The sequence below is a fragment of the Oratosquilla oratoria genome, chromosome 28 (genome assembly GCF_046742065.1).
Source record: "Oratosquilla oratoria isolate Oo_2021 chromosome 28, ASM4674206v1, whole genome shotgun sequence".
In the NCBI taxonomy this organism is placed as follows: domain Eukaryota; kingdom Metazoa; phylum Arthropoda; class Malacostraca; order Stomatopoda; family Squillidae; genus Oratosquilla; species Oratosquilla oratoria.
Window position 1 is genome coordinate 31,743,782 of NC_134804.1, and position 20,000 is coordinate 31,763,781.

The 20,000-nt window shown below is 39.2% G+C and overlaps 1 protein-coding gene across 4 annotated transcripts in view; it reads right to left on the minus strand.

The window, feature by feature from the left end:
• The window catches only part of LOC143040281 (acyl-coenzyme A synthetase ACSM3, mitochondrial-like), a 64,028-nt gene that overhangs the window by 35,470 nt on the left and 8,558 nt on the right, over positions 1-20,000 (minus strand). The window contains exon 1 of one of the 4 annotated variants that reach the window (XM_076211109.1): positions 9,548-9,653. The exons of 2 other annotated variants lie outside the window; for them this stretch is intronic. The gene's annotated coding sequence lies outside the window, so the exon portion shown is untranslated. One more of the 4 variants, XM_076211111.1, reaches the window with a different exon arrangement.

Below are 20,000 nucleotides of genomic sequence, written 5' to 3' on the forward strand. Positions count from 1 at the left end.
ATTCTATCCAAGACAGGGAAACTAGCAACAAATGATCAATATAAAAAGGTATGGATAAAAAGAGAAGTGAATAAGGAGGAAAGAGAGGCAGAAAAGCAGAAAAGAATTGAAGCTAAGGCAAAAAACGAGGAAAGAACGGAGTCAGAGAAAGAGAGATTCTATTGGAGAGTAGTGAACATGAAAATAAAGCAGTTCGACATACTAAAGAAAAACATAAGGGAAACAGAGAACACAATGGAAGTGGCAGAAAACTAAGAGTGTCTTACACAAATATAGATGGATTGACAACAGGATTGAATGAACTGAATGATTATTTGAAAGAAAAAGAACCGGACATAATGGGAATTGTAGAAACAAAATTAAAAGGCCCACTACCACCCAACAGTGTAGGACATGATACATACAATTATTGGATTAGAAACAGAGAGAAAAAACAAGGGGGTGGAGTTATGTTCCTGACTAAGAAGGATATAAACGTGAAAGGTGTCATATATGGAAAGAATACAGTAGAGATGATTATGATAGAAGTGGAAGACCGAGATAAGAAGAGCAGAAAATTTGTGATCAATTATGTGCCTCCGAAAACAGCCTCATGGGAGGAGAGTGAACATAAAAGTATGTTAGAGGACACAAAGATAGCATTAACTAAAATAATGGAAGACGGAGGAAGAATAGTTATGATGGGCGACTTTAATTGCAAAGAAATCTGCTGGGAAGAAATGACAGTAAAGAGTGGTGATGACTCATGGGGAAATGCTCTACTTGAGATGATTACTGACCATTCAATGACACAATGGATACAGGAGAACACTAGGTATAGAAATGAAGAAGAACCATCGAGGCTAGACTTAATAATTACATCTGAACCTAGAATAGTGGACAAGATTGAATATAAAACACCAATAGGTAAAAGTGACCACATATTGATTGAACTGGAACTTAATGAAGAAAAATATATGAAAAGAAATGAACAATATAGAAAAGGAAGAATGATGTATGAAAAAACAAACTTTGATAAAATAAGAGAATTCTTCCAACAAGAAAACTGGGAAGAAATATACAAAGAAGAAACATCAGTGGAAGAGAAATGGAATATTTTGACAAAAATCTACAAAAAAGGAGTGGAAAAGTATGTCCCAAGACAAAAACAAGAAAAAGAATATGTAAAATGCTGGTACAACAAAAGTTGTAGGGAGTTAAAAGACAAAAGAGACAAAGCCTGGACCAGATGGAAAAAAGACAGAAGACCTGAAAAATGGAAAATATATACTGGTTATAGATATGAATATGTACAAAAGTGCAGAGAGGAAAAAAGAAAATATGAAAAAGATGTTATAGAAAAGTGTAAAGATCAACCAAAACTATTCTACAGATTTGTAAACAATAAACTGAAAAACAAACAAGACTTGGAGAAATTAAGACAAGGAGGAGTTGAATACACTGAGGAAATGGAAATGGCAGAAATTATGAACAAACATTTTAAATCAGTGTTTACAAGGGAAAATATACAACCTGAAGAGATTGAGTGGAAGGAAAAAGTCCCCCCTATGGAAGAAATAGAAGTAACAAAGAATGAAATATTGACACACTTGGGTAATTTTGATGTCAGAAAATCGCATGGGCCAGATGAAATAGCAAACTGGATTCTGAAAGAATGCAGGAATGAACTGGCAGACAAAATACATAGCATAATAAGCAGTTCCTTAAAAGAAGGAAAAGTTCCAGAAGATTGGAAAAAAGCAAATATAGTACCTATATATAAAGGAGGAAATAAAGAAGAACCTACCAACTATAGACCAGTCTCTCTAACAAGTACAATAGCAAAAATATGTGAAAGAATTATCAAGAGTAGATGGGTAAAATATTTGGAAAAAAACCACGTACTAAATCCAAGGCAATTTGGATTCAGACAAGGACGATCATGCGTCACCAATTTAATATGTTTCTATTCAAGGCTAATAGATATAATACAAGAAAGAGATGGATGGGCTGATTGTGCATTTCTAGACCTAAAAAAAGCTTTTGACAAAGTACCACATAAGAAGTTGCTTAAGAAATTAGAATATGAAGGAGGAATACAAGGTAAATTGCTAAATTGGATGGAAGACTTTTTGCAAGAAAGAAAAATGAGAGTAGTGATAAGAGATCAGCACTCAAAATGGAATGAAGTAATAAGCGGTGTCCCGCAGGGAACAGTTCTGACCCCAATAATGTTTGCTATATATATTAATGATATGGATGAAGGAATTGAAAGCTATATGAGCTTCTTTGCAGATGATGCAAAATTACTGAAAAGAGTGAAAACTGAAGAAGATTGTGAATCACTACAGAGAGATCTAAATAAAGTACAAGAATGGAGTAGGAAGTGGGAGATGGAGTTCAATACAAAAAAGTGTAGTATAATGGAATTTGGAAAAAGCAAAAACAGAATAACAGGATCATATAATTTGGGAGAAGAAGGAATAAAAAGAGTAGAAAATGAGAAGGACCTGGGAGTCATTGTTATGAATAATATGTCACCTGAGAAACATATAAATAAGATTTTTGGAGAAACTTATAATTTAATAAGAACAATCAAAGTGGCATTTACATACCTGGATGAAGAAATGGTGAGGAAAATCCTAATCACCCTGATAAGACCAAGATTGGAATATGCAGCAACGATATGGTCACCAAGTACAAAAAAATGTATAAAAAAACTTGAAAGAATACAAAGAGCAATTACAAAATTAGCACCAACACTCTCAAAACTATCATATGAAGAGAGACTACAAAAACTTAAACTACAGACACTAGAGCAAAGAAGAGAGAGAGGAGATTTGATAGCTATTTACAGAATCATGAAAGGCATAGAAATTACTGATAGAGAGAATCTGATAAAATGGGATGACAGAAATACAAGAGGACACGGAAAGAAAATAAAAAAAGACAGCTATAGAAGAGATTTGAAAAAGAACAGCTTTCCTCACAGAGCAATAGACAGTTGGAACAAGTTAGATGAGAAAGTGGTGTGTGCAAAAACAATACATGAATTTAAAAATAGTTTAGATAAAATGAGATATGAAGACGGGACATCACGAGCATAGCTCCCCTTCCCGTAAAATACAACTAGGTAAATACAACTAGGTAAATACACACACACACAGGGATGGTGCTCTGGTGACGGTAGCATTGAAGCCGAAGTCCCTGTTCATACTAGCGGTTTGAACCGCCGCGGTTCAATTACAATGCGAGTCAATGGAGGCGTTCATATACAAGTGCGCATTTTTTCCTTGACTATGCGGTTCCATCCACTAGTGCGAACAAAGCAGAGTTCTCCGTCTTTGCCTTAGTGATCTGAGCCTGCGGGTTCGCATGATGAGCCTTTGGACAAATGATCAGTTGGAAGGCGAATTGCATGGCTGCATTCGTAACTAAGCACAAAAAAAGCGGACTCAAGGTCTGTCAATTTCGATTCAACACCATTGTGTCCTTCGAGGATAATGATATACTACAGTATTGCAGTCCTCCGTGCATCGTGACCAAATGTTCGTGAGTTCGAATTTCGCGAATCCAAAGTTCGCGAGGTCGAGTGCTCTCGAATTTAGGCTGGGTTAGCCCATGAGACGATATGTAGCCTGTGTCTTTATTAGTACTACTATTACTATTATCATTAGTCATTATTATTACTATTGTCATCATCATTATTATTGTCGCTGTTCTTCTTATTATTATTATTAATATAATTACTATTACAGATATAATTATTACCTTTACTTTATCATTATCGTTACTATTATTATCCATTGTTATCACTTTTATTGTTATATTATTATTCGAATTTTACTAGTTTCTTGTCAGAACTAAATAAACCTTTACTCTTTACATTTCAAAGTAATGAATTTCCACAATGTGGCCACACATAATACATGAACATTTTTAGCCTTTTCTTACACCAAATAGTTTGCAAACTACAACCGTTTGGACGTAGAGTAGGGTCTGGGCTTATATACTGTATATAACAATCGGCTGCATAGCGCAGGAGCGAGAATTGAGCACCACAGGCAAAAGGGAAAAAATCACAGAGAAAAAGGATACCGATATTTTTTTTTTTATGACTCCATCTCTTCAAGTTATCGACAACGTGCAAGATGATTAACCAAGCTGAATGGTATCGAATATTGCTAACCGTTTCCTTTAAGGATTTTCCTCCTTTTATATGTGCTATTGGAATCCCAACCACTCCTTTTTGTTTCTCCCTCTCTCAGCGATTTCACCATAATTTTGGATGAGATTCTTTACCTTTTTCAAGTTCCCTTCAAGTCCGACTTTTTCTCCTGGGCCTCAATATTTTTCTAAATTATTCAGAGCTCTATTTACTTCTGATATTCTCAGTCCCACCCCATCCCCCAATATTTTTTGTTGTGAAACTTTTCTAGTGATGTGCCAGAACCAAAATTTTTACCGATACCGATACCGATACCGATATTTTTTTTAGCATTTTACCGATACCGATACAGGAATTTAATGGGTTACCGATACCGATACCGATACCGATATTTTGCGCATTGCTCACAATGCCTTGTACTTTATTGTGCACTTTTTCATAAAGCTCTGGGATAGTTGTGTTAGAGATGTATTTCCTGCTTGGGATCTTATAGTTTGGTTTTAAGTGATTAAGGAGCCTAGCAAATCCCAGATCTTCTACAATAGATATAGGTTGACAATCTATTGTGATAATTTCAGCAATATATTTGTGCACCTCTTTTGCTGGAGCACTGTTGATGTCCCAAATCTTTTTGTACTGGAGAGTAGCTTCAAGAGTTGGCTGTTGAGATACCTGTTTTGCACTTGAACAGCCTGTTTGACTTTGACTAGAAGTTGAAGTTGAAATTTTTAGCTTTTTGGTAGGTGGAACATTTAAGAATGAGGCAAGTGTTGGGTTTGATTCAGCTGCTTTTTTCTGCTCCAATTCGGCATTTCCAAACTCATCAGGATGTTTATGTTGAAGATGCTTTCTAATATTTGTTGTTGTTTGGGTTTGCCTGTTTATTCCTCCTCTGCTTAATATTGTATTACAGAAATTACAGGATACTTTTGAAGAATCATCTTTGCATACTGTCACTAGATTCCATATAACACTTTGCTTTGACTTAGGCATTATTGCTAATTCTGGCAATTCTAATTGTAATTTAATAAATTTATCACAATATTGACTATCTGAAAAATGCAAGTTCAAATATTAAAAATAAATAAATAATTACAATAAATAAATATTAAGAATGAGATCGAAAAGGGTAATAGGATAATAGCCATCAGCTAGCTCTCTTCTCTTCTTACATAAGACGCAAATGATTCCACAACCACATGGCGTGAAAGACACCCTTTACTTTATATATTTATATAATTATTTATTTATTTGTTTCATGAATGAAAGTAATTTAACTTAATTTTTCTCTCAAGGTATCGGTATCGGTATCGGTATTTATTTTTCAATACCGATACCGATATACCGATACCTTCTATTTTACCGATACCGATATATACCGATACCGATAGCTTGAAAATAAACCGATATTTACCGATACCGATACCGATACCGAAGCTTCGGTACATCACTAAACTTTTCTAAACAGTTTGCGAGAATGTAAATTCATGCCTCTTCGCTTTCCAATTCTCCCAAACGTATATACTTTTTTTTTTTTTTTTTTTTTTTTTTTTTCTGGCTCATTTCCTGTCTTCACGGATTTCTTACCTGTCTTGAATGCCACACTTTACCCATTTTCTGTGAAACTGTATTTGGTTTTCTTTTTCACCTCAGCCGACCTTATGCGCTTTCAATGTCGTTTTCCTTTGTCTTATATTCCTACTAAGTTTATCGCTATTTTTCTCTAAATTTATTTTTGATAGCTTTGAAATTAGTTTACGATATATATTAATTTTCTACCCCTTATTGCTGCATTTCTTTCAACTGTCAAGTATGTTATCTCAACTGATAACAGTAATTTGTCATACACATTTAATACATATAATCAGCATGTGGATTCCATCTGTATTTGATAATTCTTGAATGTTTTGTTTTGAAAGAATCCATTAAGCTCATTTCTTACATAGGAATGTATCAGTTTGTCTTCATCCAATTGTATTTCTTATTCTCCAAATGAAAACATGACTTACACACACACACACACACACACACACACAGTTTGTCTCCATCCAATTGTATTTCTTGTTCTCCATATGAACCCACAAGTTACATATACATGCACATACACACACACAGGATTGAAATAATTTCAGTATCGCTGCGGTGCGAGTCGTTACTCCAATTCTCGTGGGCGGGGAGTTGTGTGTGTGTGTGTGTGTGTGTGTGTGTGTGTGTGTGTGTGTAAGGATAGGTCATATACGAGCTCTGAGCTCTCATCTGTCGATCACGAGTCCAACATGTGATCCAAGACCATGGTGAATCACACATACATGAGGTCTGAGCTCTCAATCCGGATATCCAAACAAGACTCAACTGACGAAGAACATGTCGAGAGCGAGGAATCTTCAGAGGATGAACGCCCAGAACGAGCAGGGAATAAGGCCTACCATTTCATGCCTTCAAACCTTCATACGCACGTCTGATGACAAACCAACGAAATCATGTGTCTGGTCTGGTGTGTGATTGTTGGTGTGCATTTACGTATGTAAAGCGTGCATGCAGTAATGCATTCCGACGAACTCACCAGCCCTTATTTCCTGCTCGTTCTGGGTGTTCATCCTCTCGAGACCTTCATCAGTTGAGTCCATTGGAACACGAGAGGGCATCTAAATCTGACCAATCTTCTTTACTCGATGTGAAACCCCCATAAGTGTTTGTGGTCATGCCCGAAAATGACAGTACCGACGTCATCAGTTACCCTAGCGGTGGAAAATGTAACTACGACAATGAAAAGTTCGTCTGCTATCAGGCACTTTTAAGATTTTGTTGTTTGGATAAAATAAAAATTATAAGATGCTAGAAACGTGCATTTTAGTGTTCTAACTTCTTCTATGTTATATTTTCATACATGAAATAACAAAAAGTAATGAAACCCAAAACCTTCTCAGTTGACCTAATTATAATTTTTATGGCTTTCTATGTGAAATCTGAAAGCACCATCGTGTTCAGTTGTTTATCTAGGTGAATACATGTTTTATTCTTCACTTGTCATCATAATTTTTGTAAACATCGATTATAGGTATAGATGTGTATAAACAGATAATCTCTTTTCCAGTGGTGGGCAGCGATAAATTTTGCGGTAGAGCGATAATGATAAAGCGATAAATCGTCCTATAATGATAAAGCGATAAATTTCCAAGATACCTTAAAGCGATAAGCGATAAATCCTGCGGTAAATCCAAAAATACTCTATTTTTGCTACTTATGCATTTAAAAACCTCTTTTTTTACACTTAAAACACCATATCTGTTTTCCGCGTAACAATGAGCCTGTAATCTCCCGCCGCACAGTAGTCAGAATCGCTAAAACGTTGAGCAAAAACCTATGGAGTTTAACACACCACTTTTCACTACAATAGCTGTCATTGCTACACTAATATTTTTTTTTATGAGCTAATGATGTTATAGTTACTGTTTATTATGATTTTAAAGGATAAAATGTATGATAAAGAAATTGTAAATAATACCTTCAATCATATTCATTATCATTATTATTATTATTACATGAAAAAAGTCATTACACTGTTTACACTGTTGACAAGTAAAGAAAACAGAGGTGAGCGGGGATTTGTCATCTGTGTTACAGCAAGACACAATTTTTAGTTGTTTAAATGCCATTTTCTCAAAATATGGGGAAGAAGTAGGTTATACGCTATGTTTCATGATATAGATAAATGTACTATTTGGGTGTTAGTGTATGATACAGAGTGAATAAATATGGATATCTATTTTTGCTCACAAAATGATGGATTCCGACTACTGTTCGCCGTAACGGTTTTTCGTCTTCTACTTTGTCGCTGGATTTATCGCGGGAAATTTGAAAGCGATAAATTTTCGGTTAAAGCGATATTATCGCTTTACTTATCGCAACGCCCATGACTGCGTCTTCTTCTCTTTGAATTTAACTCCACATAATTACTTAGTTTCTTACCCTATCGAATCTAATTTTTTTTATAGTTGTAGAATGACTGCTCTTTCTAATGATCGAAACCAAAATTTCCTATCTTATGAACAATGTGGAGAAAAGAAATTTAATCTTTTCTGAAGGCAATGAGGAATTTGCGAGTCGCTGATACACGGCAGAAATCGAGTGTAATTTCTCATTGGAATGAAGTATTACTTTGCTTGTTTGAGTATGAGAGCACACTGTCGTGGTACTAATATCATCGCAGGAATAGCATCACCACATCTTGTCTACCCTTAGATATAATATTGCACATGCGGTAAAGGATCATTTGCAGGGTAACACAGTACGCAGGGACAGAAATTATTACTAATATGATAATAATTATTATTATTACTATCATTATTATTATTATCATATTATTTTAGTCTCCAACCATAAATGACACGTTAATCTATAACGATGTCACAGTGTATGTATATTATATATGTATATATATGTTCGTGAAGCGTGGCAGGAGATTCTCTTTTAAGCATATTCTGTTGAAAACGACAGCAAATTCATTAGATATTAATTTCTTTCTTAAGCTTTCTAGCTTTCGGAAAGTAGATTTCTGGGGAAATGAGAGGGGAAGAAGCAAATTTCCAATTGACATTGGTAACTTATATTAACACAGAAGTCTATGTTATATACAAAATAAATGAAAATAAACAAAACACAGTATAATAAACCCAAGACGTTTCGCAGATCGTTCTGCATCTTCAGTTGGAATGAAGGGAAGTGTGACCAAGACGAGTATAAATATGTATAAAGGAAAATACTTGGAGAGGTCACTTAATGACTCTCCTCTGTTTAGCTGGCGCTATTTGGTTTGTTCCTAAGCCTAGGCGATCGGCTAGGCTTAGGAACAAACCAAATAGCGCCAGCTAAACAGAGGAGAGTCATAAAGTGACCTCTCCAAGTTTTTTCCTTTATACATATTTATACTCGTCTTGGTCACACTTCCCTTCATTCCAACTGAAGATGCAGAACGATCTGCGAAACGTCTTGGGTTTATTATACTGTGTTTTGTTTATTTTCATTTATTTTGTATATAACATAGACTTCTGTGTTAATATAAGTTACCAATGTCAATTGGAAATTTGCTTCTTCCCCTCTCATTTCCCCAGAAATCTACTTTCCGAAAGCTTAAGAAAGAAATTAATATCTAATGAATTTGCTGTCGTTTTCAACAGAATATATATATATATATATATGCTCAAGCAACGACGTTAAAAGAATACAAACTTTAAAAATTCGTTGTTCTTTACTTCTCCTTTCAGAATAAACTGCATTGGAGGTAACGCTATACTACTTCATTTTTGCCATATGCGGAAAGCACGTTGATATTAATTCACTTTTCAGTCTACATTCAAGATACCTGCTTTCTCCTGCCCCTGTTCAGTGCACTACACTCACCTTTCTGCTCCTGGCCTTCTACTGCTTACCTCACGCGCGACCGTAAGGAACTGTATAGTAACACGAGTGGGCTACAACACTGCCAGATATCACCAAAACTTTACTTTAATTTTATTTTTAGCTAATATGTCTGTTGTACAGCACCACTTATTTACACACAAGGTATTGTGAGCCTTGTAATGTAAGACTGGTAAGCATGTGAATTATAACAAACACAACAAGATAATGATAGATAAATGAATACTACGTGGTTGCTGCTTTGTAGCGCGTCCCTTGACAGAGGCAAGGTGACAACAGACATACAACTAAGCACAAACTTTCACTCTAAATAATGGATGTGGTAATTTTCACTTTATGCTGGCTATAGACATATTGTTTCTTTCAGATCTGTCAGAGATTGGCGGGTAATGTTGCCAAAATAGAGAACGAAAATACATACATACGTACATATACCAAAGGCTTTTTCCCCCTACACGGGAGGTAGCCAAAAAGAAAATACGAGAAGGAAAAATACCGTTAGAAAGATCAAATCAATGATGGGTAGATAAGAGTGGAGTGTTATGCCCAAGATTAAACTAGAAATCCACAATCAGAGAAAAGAAGAAGAATGTATGTCATGTTCGTTCCGACCCGGGTACGGACAGTTGCTCACTGGATAATTGCTCACCGGATAATTGCTCACCGGACAATCGCTCACCGGAGAAGTGACAAATAGGACACTTGCTCACCAAAGATTTTTTTTTACTTTTCTTGAACTTGATAACAAACAATATACAGGATTTTTTTTAGTTATATTTAGGTTTATCACAGCAATAATACACAAACAATATCCAAACTTTCATATTTCAATTTTTAATAATTATAAAATTCCATACAAATTTCTCCCATCAATATACATTTACCGCCAGGTGTATGTTATCCGTGCACCACTGGGATCCAGTGCTTTTTCATGCGTGTATGCTCTTCTTTCGGCTAAGCATCAGTTTGTGTATTATTGCTGTAATAAACCTAAATATAACTAAAAAATACTGTATATTGTTTGTTATCAAGTTCAAGAAAAGTAAAAAAAAAAATCTTTGGTGAGCAAGTGTCCTATTTGTCACTTCTCCGGTGAGCGATTGTCCGGTGAGCAACTATCCAGTGAGCAACTGTCCTACACCCGTTCCGACCACAGCCTGTGTTCCTCTTCAGCAGAACATAACGAGGTCGTCGAGGTGTATGACAAAAATCCAATGCGGAAAAATGTACACGTCCTTGTTGCATGCAGGTGGAGTGAGATGATAGTGAACCAACAGCATCTGGAGCTCTGGTCCTGTAGAATTGTTGATATTTATTTATTATTATTATTATTATTATTATTATTATTATTATCATTATTATTATTATTATTATTATCATTATCATTACTATTATTATTACTATTATTATTATTATTATTATTATTATTATTATTACTAATTATCATTCGTCTTGTGAGTCCAGGGAATGTTGGACGTTTCAGTCCCATATATTTCGGCCTCATGAAATATGTCGACACTGGACGTAGGCCGCATTCCTATATGCCCGAAACGTCCGAGTCGACAATTTCATGAGGCCGATATGTCTGCTCACCGGGTACGGACAGTTGCTCACTGGATAATTGCTCACCGGATAATTGCTCACCGGAGAAGTGACAAATAGGACACTTGCTCACCAAAGATTTTTTTTTACTTTTCTTGAACTTGATAACAAACAATATACAGGATTTTTTAGTTATATTTAGGTTTATTACAGCAATAATACACAAACAATATCCAAACTTTCATATTTTAATTTTTAATAATTATAAAATTCCATACAAATTTCTCCCATCAATATATATTTACCGCCAGGTGTATGTTATCCGTGCACCACTGGGATCCAGTGCTGTTTCATGCGTGTATGCTCTTCTTTCGGCTAAGCATCAGTCTGTCTATGGATATTGTTTGTGTATTATTGCTGTAATAAACCTAAATATAACTAAAAAATACTGTATATTGTTTGTTATCAAGTTCAAGAAAAGTAAAAAAAAATCTTTGGTGAGCAAGTGTCCTATTTGTCACTTCTCCGGTGAGCAATTATCCGGTGAGCAACTATCCGGTGAGCAACTATCCAGTGAGCAACTGTCCTACACCCGTCTGCTCACGCACCAGAAGACCCACCAAACCACCTCACTCATCATGCCACAGAAATTGCAGCTCTACTGGCTTTGTGAGGACGTTATTCAACTGATGGATCTGTGCAAGGATAACGTGCACCTATGGCAAGTGAAACATCACCTGCATAAAGACACAAATGCCAGGGATGTACTGAGTAGCATGCATCATTCACCCACGGCAACCAGTCAATATATGAACACATACATACATACATACATACGCGCATATACATACATACATACATGCTAATAAGAACACGGGTTCGTGTTCACTTATCCAAAGTAGACCACTTGGAAAAAAAAGAAACTAACGAAAAAGAACGCTTTCGTATATTACATCTAAGTGCAATAAGTACATAGTTAAACTTTTTTATTGCAAGTATATACAAATATGAACATACATACATACGTGCATACATACATACATACATACATACATGCATATATACGTACATACATACATGCTAATAAGAACACGGGTACGTGTTCACTTATGTAAAGTTGACCACTTAGAAAAAAGAAACTAACGAAGCAGAGCGCTTTCGTATATTACATCAATTGCAAAAAGTGCATGGTTAATTTTTCTATTGCAAGTATATACAAAAGAAAATTTGCGCGGGTCACAACCTGCTACCTCTTAGGAAGTCTGAAGGAAAGGATTTTAACAATAAATTACAGTACTAAGAGTGTATGCTGTCAGCCATCTCTCCGGTGTTCTTCTGCCTCCTGGTTTGATGTGTGTCTTGCCTCAGTCCATGCCCTCAGGGATCCCAGGTAAGGATGGCCAATTAAACAGAAATTCATAGTTTATATATACACGAAGATGGAACAAGGACAGTTTACATAGGAGGAGAGGATATTTACCCCCTGGAAAACGGTAGGTCAGGACACAAGGGTCAATGCGTCCCACTAATGAGGGAGGGGCGACATCAGGTCACAGTCGCAGGGTTACATTTTACCTCATCACTCTTTTGCTTATTTCTTGGCAGATAAAACTGTCAAATTTGTATAACCCTTTGTGTAAGTTTGTATTTTGATCACTGGTGGTATGGATCAAACTGCACTCTAGTTTCTTACTATAATGTTATTGGCTAGGACGGTGCCCCTCACAGAGGGCTTTGTAATAAAAAGATGATTATTCAATTCAACATATTTGAAGATTCCACTAGTTATTGCCATCACCTAACATTTTTCTTATGTTCTTCAATTCTGATGTCAGTTTGACCTATGTAAAATTTATTACACGTTTTGCAAGGAATTTTATAAATGCGGAATGGGCGGGGGGATGCGGGGTGAGGTAGTATGTGTTAGCAAAATTTGACGCAGCCCCGTCTTCTCCTTTTATGCATGGGGGGGGGGGTCGGCGATTTAATGAAGCGGCCTTGCTGTGGATGCGCTATGTCTTGTGACACTGCTTCTGACCCAGGGCAGTGGACAAGGTGCAGAGATGACCCGTCATCCAAGAGGTGCTAAGATAAGAGGGAGGGTGGAGGGGTGTGGAGTGTATTCAGGGATGAAATGGGTGGGAATGATTTTATGCCTTTCCTTTTTGGCTACCTCCCCTGGAAGGGGGAAAAAGCCTTTTTTAACTTCAATACTATTGTTGATGAGCATATCTTTTACTGTACTATTATTCTTAAAAAATACATTTACGTTAAATCTTTTTAATAATGATGTGGCACTTAATAAATTTTCTTGAAATGGCAAAATTAAAACATTATGATAACTGAAAGATGATTTTGGTTGCGAAGTTAAAAATGATTTCCTTGCAAAATCGTAAGCAATATCAAGGAATTGTTTAGGGTATTTTAATTCTAACCCAATGTTAAAAACATTTCTGAATTCATTGATGAAGAAAATAATCAGAAATGTTTTTAACATTGGGCTAAAATTAAAACACCCTAAACAATTCCTTGATATTGCTTACAATTTTGCAAGAAAGTAATTCTTAACTGTCCAAAGCAAGGCCGTTTCTCCCCGCGTAGCCACTCCTTAGAAATTTCATCACCCATATCCAAGAAACTGCAAAAGAATTTCAACAGGAACTGGCCAAATCAAACCTTCAAACGGCTCGCCAATTGGATTGGATCTTCATGATTCTTCAAACCACTGCTGTTATCGCAATCTATGGCTGCGCTTAAAATCATGCAGTGGAACTGCCGGGCAATCAACACCGCCTCCTAGGATGTCCTGGTGCAGCACCTCTCGGGGAACTCCTACGAGGTCATTGCACTCCAATCTCTTTCGAAAGAAACCTTGTCATCTCCCGACACTGCCCAGATACCACTACCCTCACTTCTACAAGACGGACGAAGCAGGAGAGGCTCGGGTGGTCACATATGTTGCGCTGGGACTGGCCGCCCAATCAGGGGAACTGCCGGGGCCTTCCTTGGAGGAAAGGTATGGGGCGGCCCCTTCCGTCTCGGTGGAAGGAGATCAAACCATTCACATCCTCAATGTGTACATCCCCAAGACCTCCCGAGACTTCGCCTGGCTTGAGGATCTCCCCGAAAACTGGGTAGTGGTGGGTGATTTCAACCGCAACGACACCCTTTGGGACAGCAACTACGCCCATACCTCCCCGACCATTACCTACCAGATAGACGCTACCGACACAGTCTTTCTCAATGACGGTAGTCACACCAGACTTCCTAGTACAGGACAAACTAAGCCTAAACAAAGCTGACTGGAATGAGTTCCGAGCCTTCCTGGTCAAATCAAACTACCGTCAAGACCCCGACTCCACGATAGAAGATTTCAACAAAGGATTCACTGCCACCGTGCTCGCAGCAGCACGGCATACCATCCCTCCAGTAAACACCAGCACTGGGAGGCGGGGCCACCCCTGGTGGTCGGATGAGTGCCAGCTCGCCGTCCACAACAAGAGGAAGGCCTACCACCGCTACCTAAAGGATGAGCCGGAGGAATATTTCAACGCTATGAAGACAACCAAAGCGGAGTCCAAGAGGATCATAGCCAAGGCCAAACTGGAGTTCTGAAAAAATAGTGGGGAGGACAATCTCGACCTGACTGTGGCTTGGAAGAAACTTAAGATAATCAAGCGGCGCTACAACCCACGAAGTAGAGACCTCACTGCCCCCGAAGGAGGATTACTACGCCCACCGGAAGAAAAGGCAGAGGGCTTTCTTCGCCACCTCGCCGGCGCAAGCTCCTCTGAAAACCTCCCCCAAGCCCAACGTCGAGCTCGCCAGGAGGAAGAAGACCGCATGGACCTCTCCACCCCACCGGGGGCAGACGCAGACCTCACCCCCCAAGAACTGCACTGGGCCCTCAGGACAACCAAGGCCACCAAGAAGATTCCAGGTGCAGACAGGGTAACCTACCCGCTGCTGCAGGATCTTCCCCCTTCCATTAAGGAAGCCCTCCTTTTTCTCTTCAATAAAAGCTGGAGGGAGGGATACGTCCCTGAGGTATGGCAGCACGCCGTCGTGGTCCCCATTCCTAAGGCAGGGACACATAGTAGCAAGATTCCGAACCACAGGCCGACAGCCCTATCATCGCACATTGGCAAGGTGTAAGAAAAAGTGGTACTCAATCGCCTAAAAGACTTCACTGAATCCAGAGGGGCGCTGCCGACACACCAGGCTGGATTCAAGAAAGGGAGGAATGTCACGGATCACGTCGTCCGGCTCTCTGAGCACATCCACAGGACCCAAAGACAAAAAGAAGTACTCCACACATGCTTCCTCGACATCGCCAAGGCCTTTGTTGACACAGTCTGGCACGCCAAGCTCCTGTGGAAATTGAAGTAGCTCGGGGTCTCCCCGGCAATGTACAAGTTCGTCCGCTCCTTGCTCTCTGGCCGTTCCATCTCAGTAAGAAGAGACGGTGCCCTTAGTGCTAAAGCACCCATTGACATGGGGGTCCCCCAAGGTTCAGTCGTGCCCCCCCCCCCACCTCGTCACGCTATTCTTCGTAGAGGTGGGGAATGGTGTGCGAGCGAGGGGACACGGTCGTCACCGCATATGCCGATGACAGCTCTCTGGAGGAAGTCTAGACACCGACGACCCAAGAAGGATTCGACTCAGCACAGGGCGTAGCTTCGTCGCTTTCAGTGTCAGGTCGACCTGGTCGTGACCCAACTCACAAGTATTGGGTTCTCGCTCTCTGCAGACACCGAACACACCGCCACTGCCACCTCCCGGGGATGGCCCATCAAGTCCTGCCTCAAGGCCAGTGACTCCAGCCTCCCTTCACTTCCCCCTCACATCTCGGTCGTCGTATCTCGGCTGAGAGTGAACCACTGGCGGACCCGTTTCACACAGGCCATCTGTTCCTGTGGCATGGAGCCGGTGCCCTTCAGCCACTGAGTTTTCCTCCGTCCAGACCTGGAACATCACTTCAACGACCTCAGAAACCTCCCTAGTAACCCTGACACAACATTAGATCGTCTCAGAGCAAGCTCCACCACAGACATCGGACGAAGACACTTAGTCCTTGCAGCCCACCTCATCTGCTCCTTCCCTGTAGGACCCCTACTGTAAAGCAGCTCTAACCTGACCCCCCCCGCACACACACACACACGCACTTCCTCACACTCAACCTCAGTAATCACTTCCCACCTATCCAATTCCCCACATCATATGAGTACCTCCCCTCCTATACAATGAACACTCCTTCTATACAGGAAAATTATAAGACAGTCCCTAAATCGGCTAGAGCCGCTGGGACTCAACTGGGAAAAAACATGTAAGAGAGTTCTGATTTGCTTAATAAATAACTCACCAACCTCACATTTTCTGTACCCTACATACGCTTCACGGATTGACAAAATGTTCCCATCTCCCATTGCTGTTGCCCCTATTACCACTGCTACCCCGAAGGCACTTAAACATCTCAAAGAAATTCTAGGATACGAGATTACGATCCACACAAACCATCAAACATTTGCTCGTTAGTTTCTCGCTATTCAAAAGTGCGGACCCAGTTTCGCTTATGTTCCGGGCAAAGCGAACGTTGTTGCTGATGCCTAGAGTCGAAATGTGGCTGCTATCCATAACATTCCCCAGTCACTTAATCTCACTAGCGAGTACTTTTATACGACGCTCCTCTATGAAAACGTGTAATATATTTCCTCGAATCAGGAGACATCACAGTGACACCTTACCACCACATTTGGAGAATTACTCTTCTAGATGACATCTTATGTCATCAGAACAAACAAACACCAAAGAGATCGGTAAATCAAATTGTAATACCAGATGAACTCATTCCTGAAGTTTAATTTCTAATTCACGAGTCAGCCACAATAGCACACATAAGAACATAAGAATAAATGAGACTGCAAGATACCATAAGGCCTACACTAGGGAGCTCCGTAACCATCACCACCTGTCATCCCCATCCATAAAGTTGTCTAATTGTTTTTTAAAACAACTGATAGTTTCAGCGATTACTACATGGTTACTAAGTTTATTCCATTCATCGACCACCCTATTAGTAAACCAATTCTTGCTTATTTCCTTCTTAAATCTAAATTTGTCCAGTTTATACCTATTACTGCGAGTCCTGCCCTGTTGTTTTATTATGATGACCTTGTTTCAGCGAAAAAAAAATACACGGGAGAGACGAGAGACGAGCGATTTCGCTCGGGAAAGTTCCAATGTCGCTCTCGCAAATCCAATAGCGGGAGCGATCCCCCCCCCCCAAAAAAAAAAAAAAAAAAAAATCGCTCCCGCGGTAAGATTCAACGTTTTTTATGCATTATCAATCATTTGGCAACCCCTGAATCCCATCACCAGTGATGAAAGGATCAGAGCAAACACAACCTAACCGTGATCAATCATTGCATTATCAATCGATATCATAAACGCAACGCACCAATCAACTTTAATTTGTTGATGTACGTACGTACGTTTACGCGGTATAGCTGCTAGAGTTCAATGGCGTACCTAGCCTATCTTCGTATCAGCTGCATGCGCGCGTATACTATAGTACATGTTGACTAGACTCTACACGACTATCGTGCTACATAATGTCGCTAGTTGCGAATTGCATGGTACCTGTATGCAGGGAAGCTCATTGGTTGCATGCAGCTAGCTGCCCAATCAACGCGCTGACTACATGTACAATGCACCATACCCAATACCACATCACCGCATGCATACGTACACTGTACATATGCAAACTCGCTCGAGGCCTAGGAGAGAAACTGGGAAATCCCATTTATAACCTCGTTCGCGTATTTATGAGAAAACAAAATAGAGCCAAATGTTTGGTTAGTAATTGAAAGTAAATAAATTTAAGTATAAATGTGAACATTTGATAATGATATATTTAGTTCATAAATATGGATCTTTGGAGGGAGAATAAAAAATACAAAAATAAAAAGTGATTCGTTAGCTAGCTTAGGTTTACGGTAGCTAGGTCTACGTTTGTACGTCACGTCCATGCCAAAATGTCGATGATCGTACATTATGGAGCGATTTCTAGTGAAGCGAGTAAAGATGAGTGAAGATGGTTTGCCCTCAGATTCAGTCTTTTCAGATTCGAGGGAGAGTGTTTTGACGGCAGGAACCACTTCCGGACCACCAAAGCCTAATTCAAAATCTAGGGGCAAGGGCCAAGGAAAACGAAAACCAGTAAAGCATGAATCTACTATACTCTCGTGGAACTTAGATTGGCTTGAAGTGGATCGGTGCAGTGATGGTACTCTAACGGTGTATTGCAAGGCTTGTCGTGCATTTCCACCCCCAACCACTGCCAGTGGAAACAGAGGCGCTGTGTCTGCCGATCAGTTTCACCCATCCCCCTCCCCCCAAAATTAAAGGCTGATTTGTTAAAAAAAAAAAAAAAAAAAAAAATGCACATGCATAATGAGTTAGTCTTCCAATAGTTTGAAGGAAATCGAACCTGCAAAAATATGACTCTGGAAGTATCAAAAATGGCTCTGGTAATTAAAAAAATGACTGGTGAAATTTAGAAAAAAAAAATGAAAAATGGCTCTGGAAAAAAAAAAGTATTTTTCCCTGCCTTGTTTGCATCATCCTTGTTATAGCCTTTGATCCACTTGATCACTTCTATTAGATCACTCCGCACTCTGCGTCTTTCCAGAGAGTGTAAGTTTAGGTGCCTAAGCCTCTCTTCGTAAGGAAAATTTCCGAGTCCATGTATCATTTTGGTCATTCTTCTCTGTACTGATTCTAGTGAATTTATGTCCATTCTGTAGGACGGAGACCAAAACTGTACCGCATAGTCAAGGATGGATCTAACTATCGCTAGATAGAGTTTAATAATAAGGACAAGTGCCCTGCTCAAGAACGACTCCAATACTTTTGGCCTCGAATGAGGAAATATATTCATGTTCATTCAAACCATCAAGAGTAAAAGTCATCACATATAAAACGATACTAAGACCAATGGCTCAGAGGCCTGGACACTAACAACGACATTAAAGAGTAAGATACAATTAGCAGAAATGAGAGTGTTGCATTTGATAAAGGGAATAACAAGAAGATCGCTTAAGAAATGTTGATATCAGGATGAACATGACATCGAATCAGTATTAGAAATTGTAGAGGTAAACTGAGATGGTATGGACACATCATGAGGATGAATCAAGAAGGGTATCCTGCTAAATATTTTCGATGGAAGCCGAGAGGGAGGCCGGTGGGCAGACCCTGAAAGAGATGTGGAAGAAGAGTAACTTCACGAAGACCGTATCTGATGAAGTTTCGTGAGGCACTACAACTGACAGGGCATTGGCCCTACCAGGTGTATGGTGACAAATGATGTCCAAAACAAAGTACAGAGCGAAGATCAGAGGCAGTTCCTCGGACTGGCTATCGGTGTTGGGTCCAGTCCTCTTTATGATATATATAAACGACATAACAAAGAACCTAGAGTCAGTAGCCAGCCTATTTACTGATGATACTAAAACATACCGTATAATCAAGACAGAGGAAGACAAGAAGTTCATACAAATAGACATGGATAGACTGTGTGGAGTAAGAAATGGAAACTGAGTTTTAATGCAGAGAAATGCAAGACAGTACACTTTGAATACCAGAACACCCAAGCAAGGTACATGATAAATGGGGTGGTACTGGAAGAGTCTGTAGCCAAAAAGATCTTGGGCATAACAATATGAAAATATCTTAAACCAAGCTCACACGTGGTCCAACAGCCAAAGCAAACTGGGTATTGGGAATAATAAAAAAGAATTTTAACTTCATGACGAGAGATTTTTCTACCCATGTATAAGATCCACAGTAGGTAAATTCCAGGGTATGGTGCATATAAATGCAGAGGTGGAAT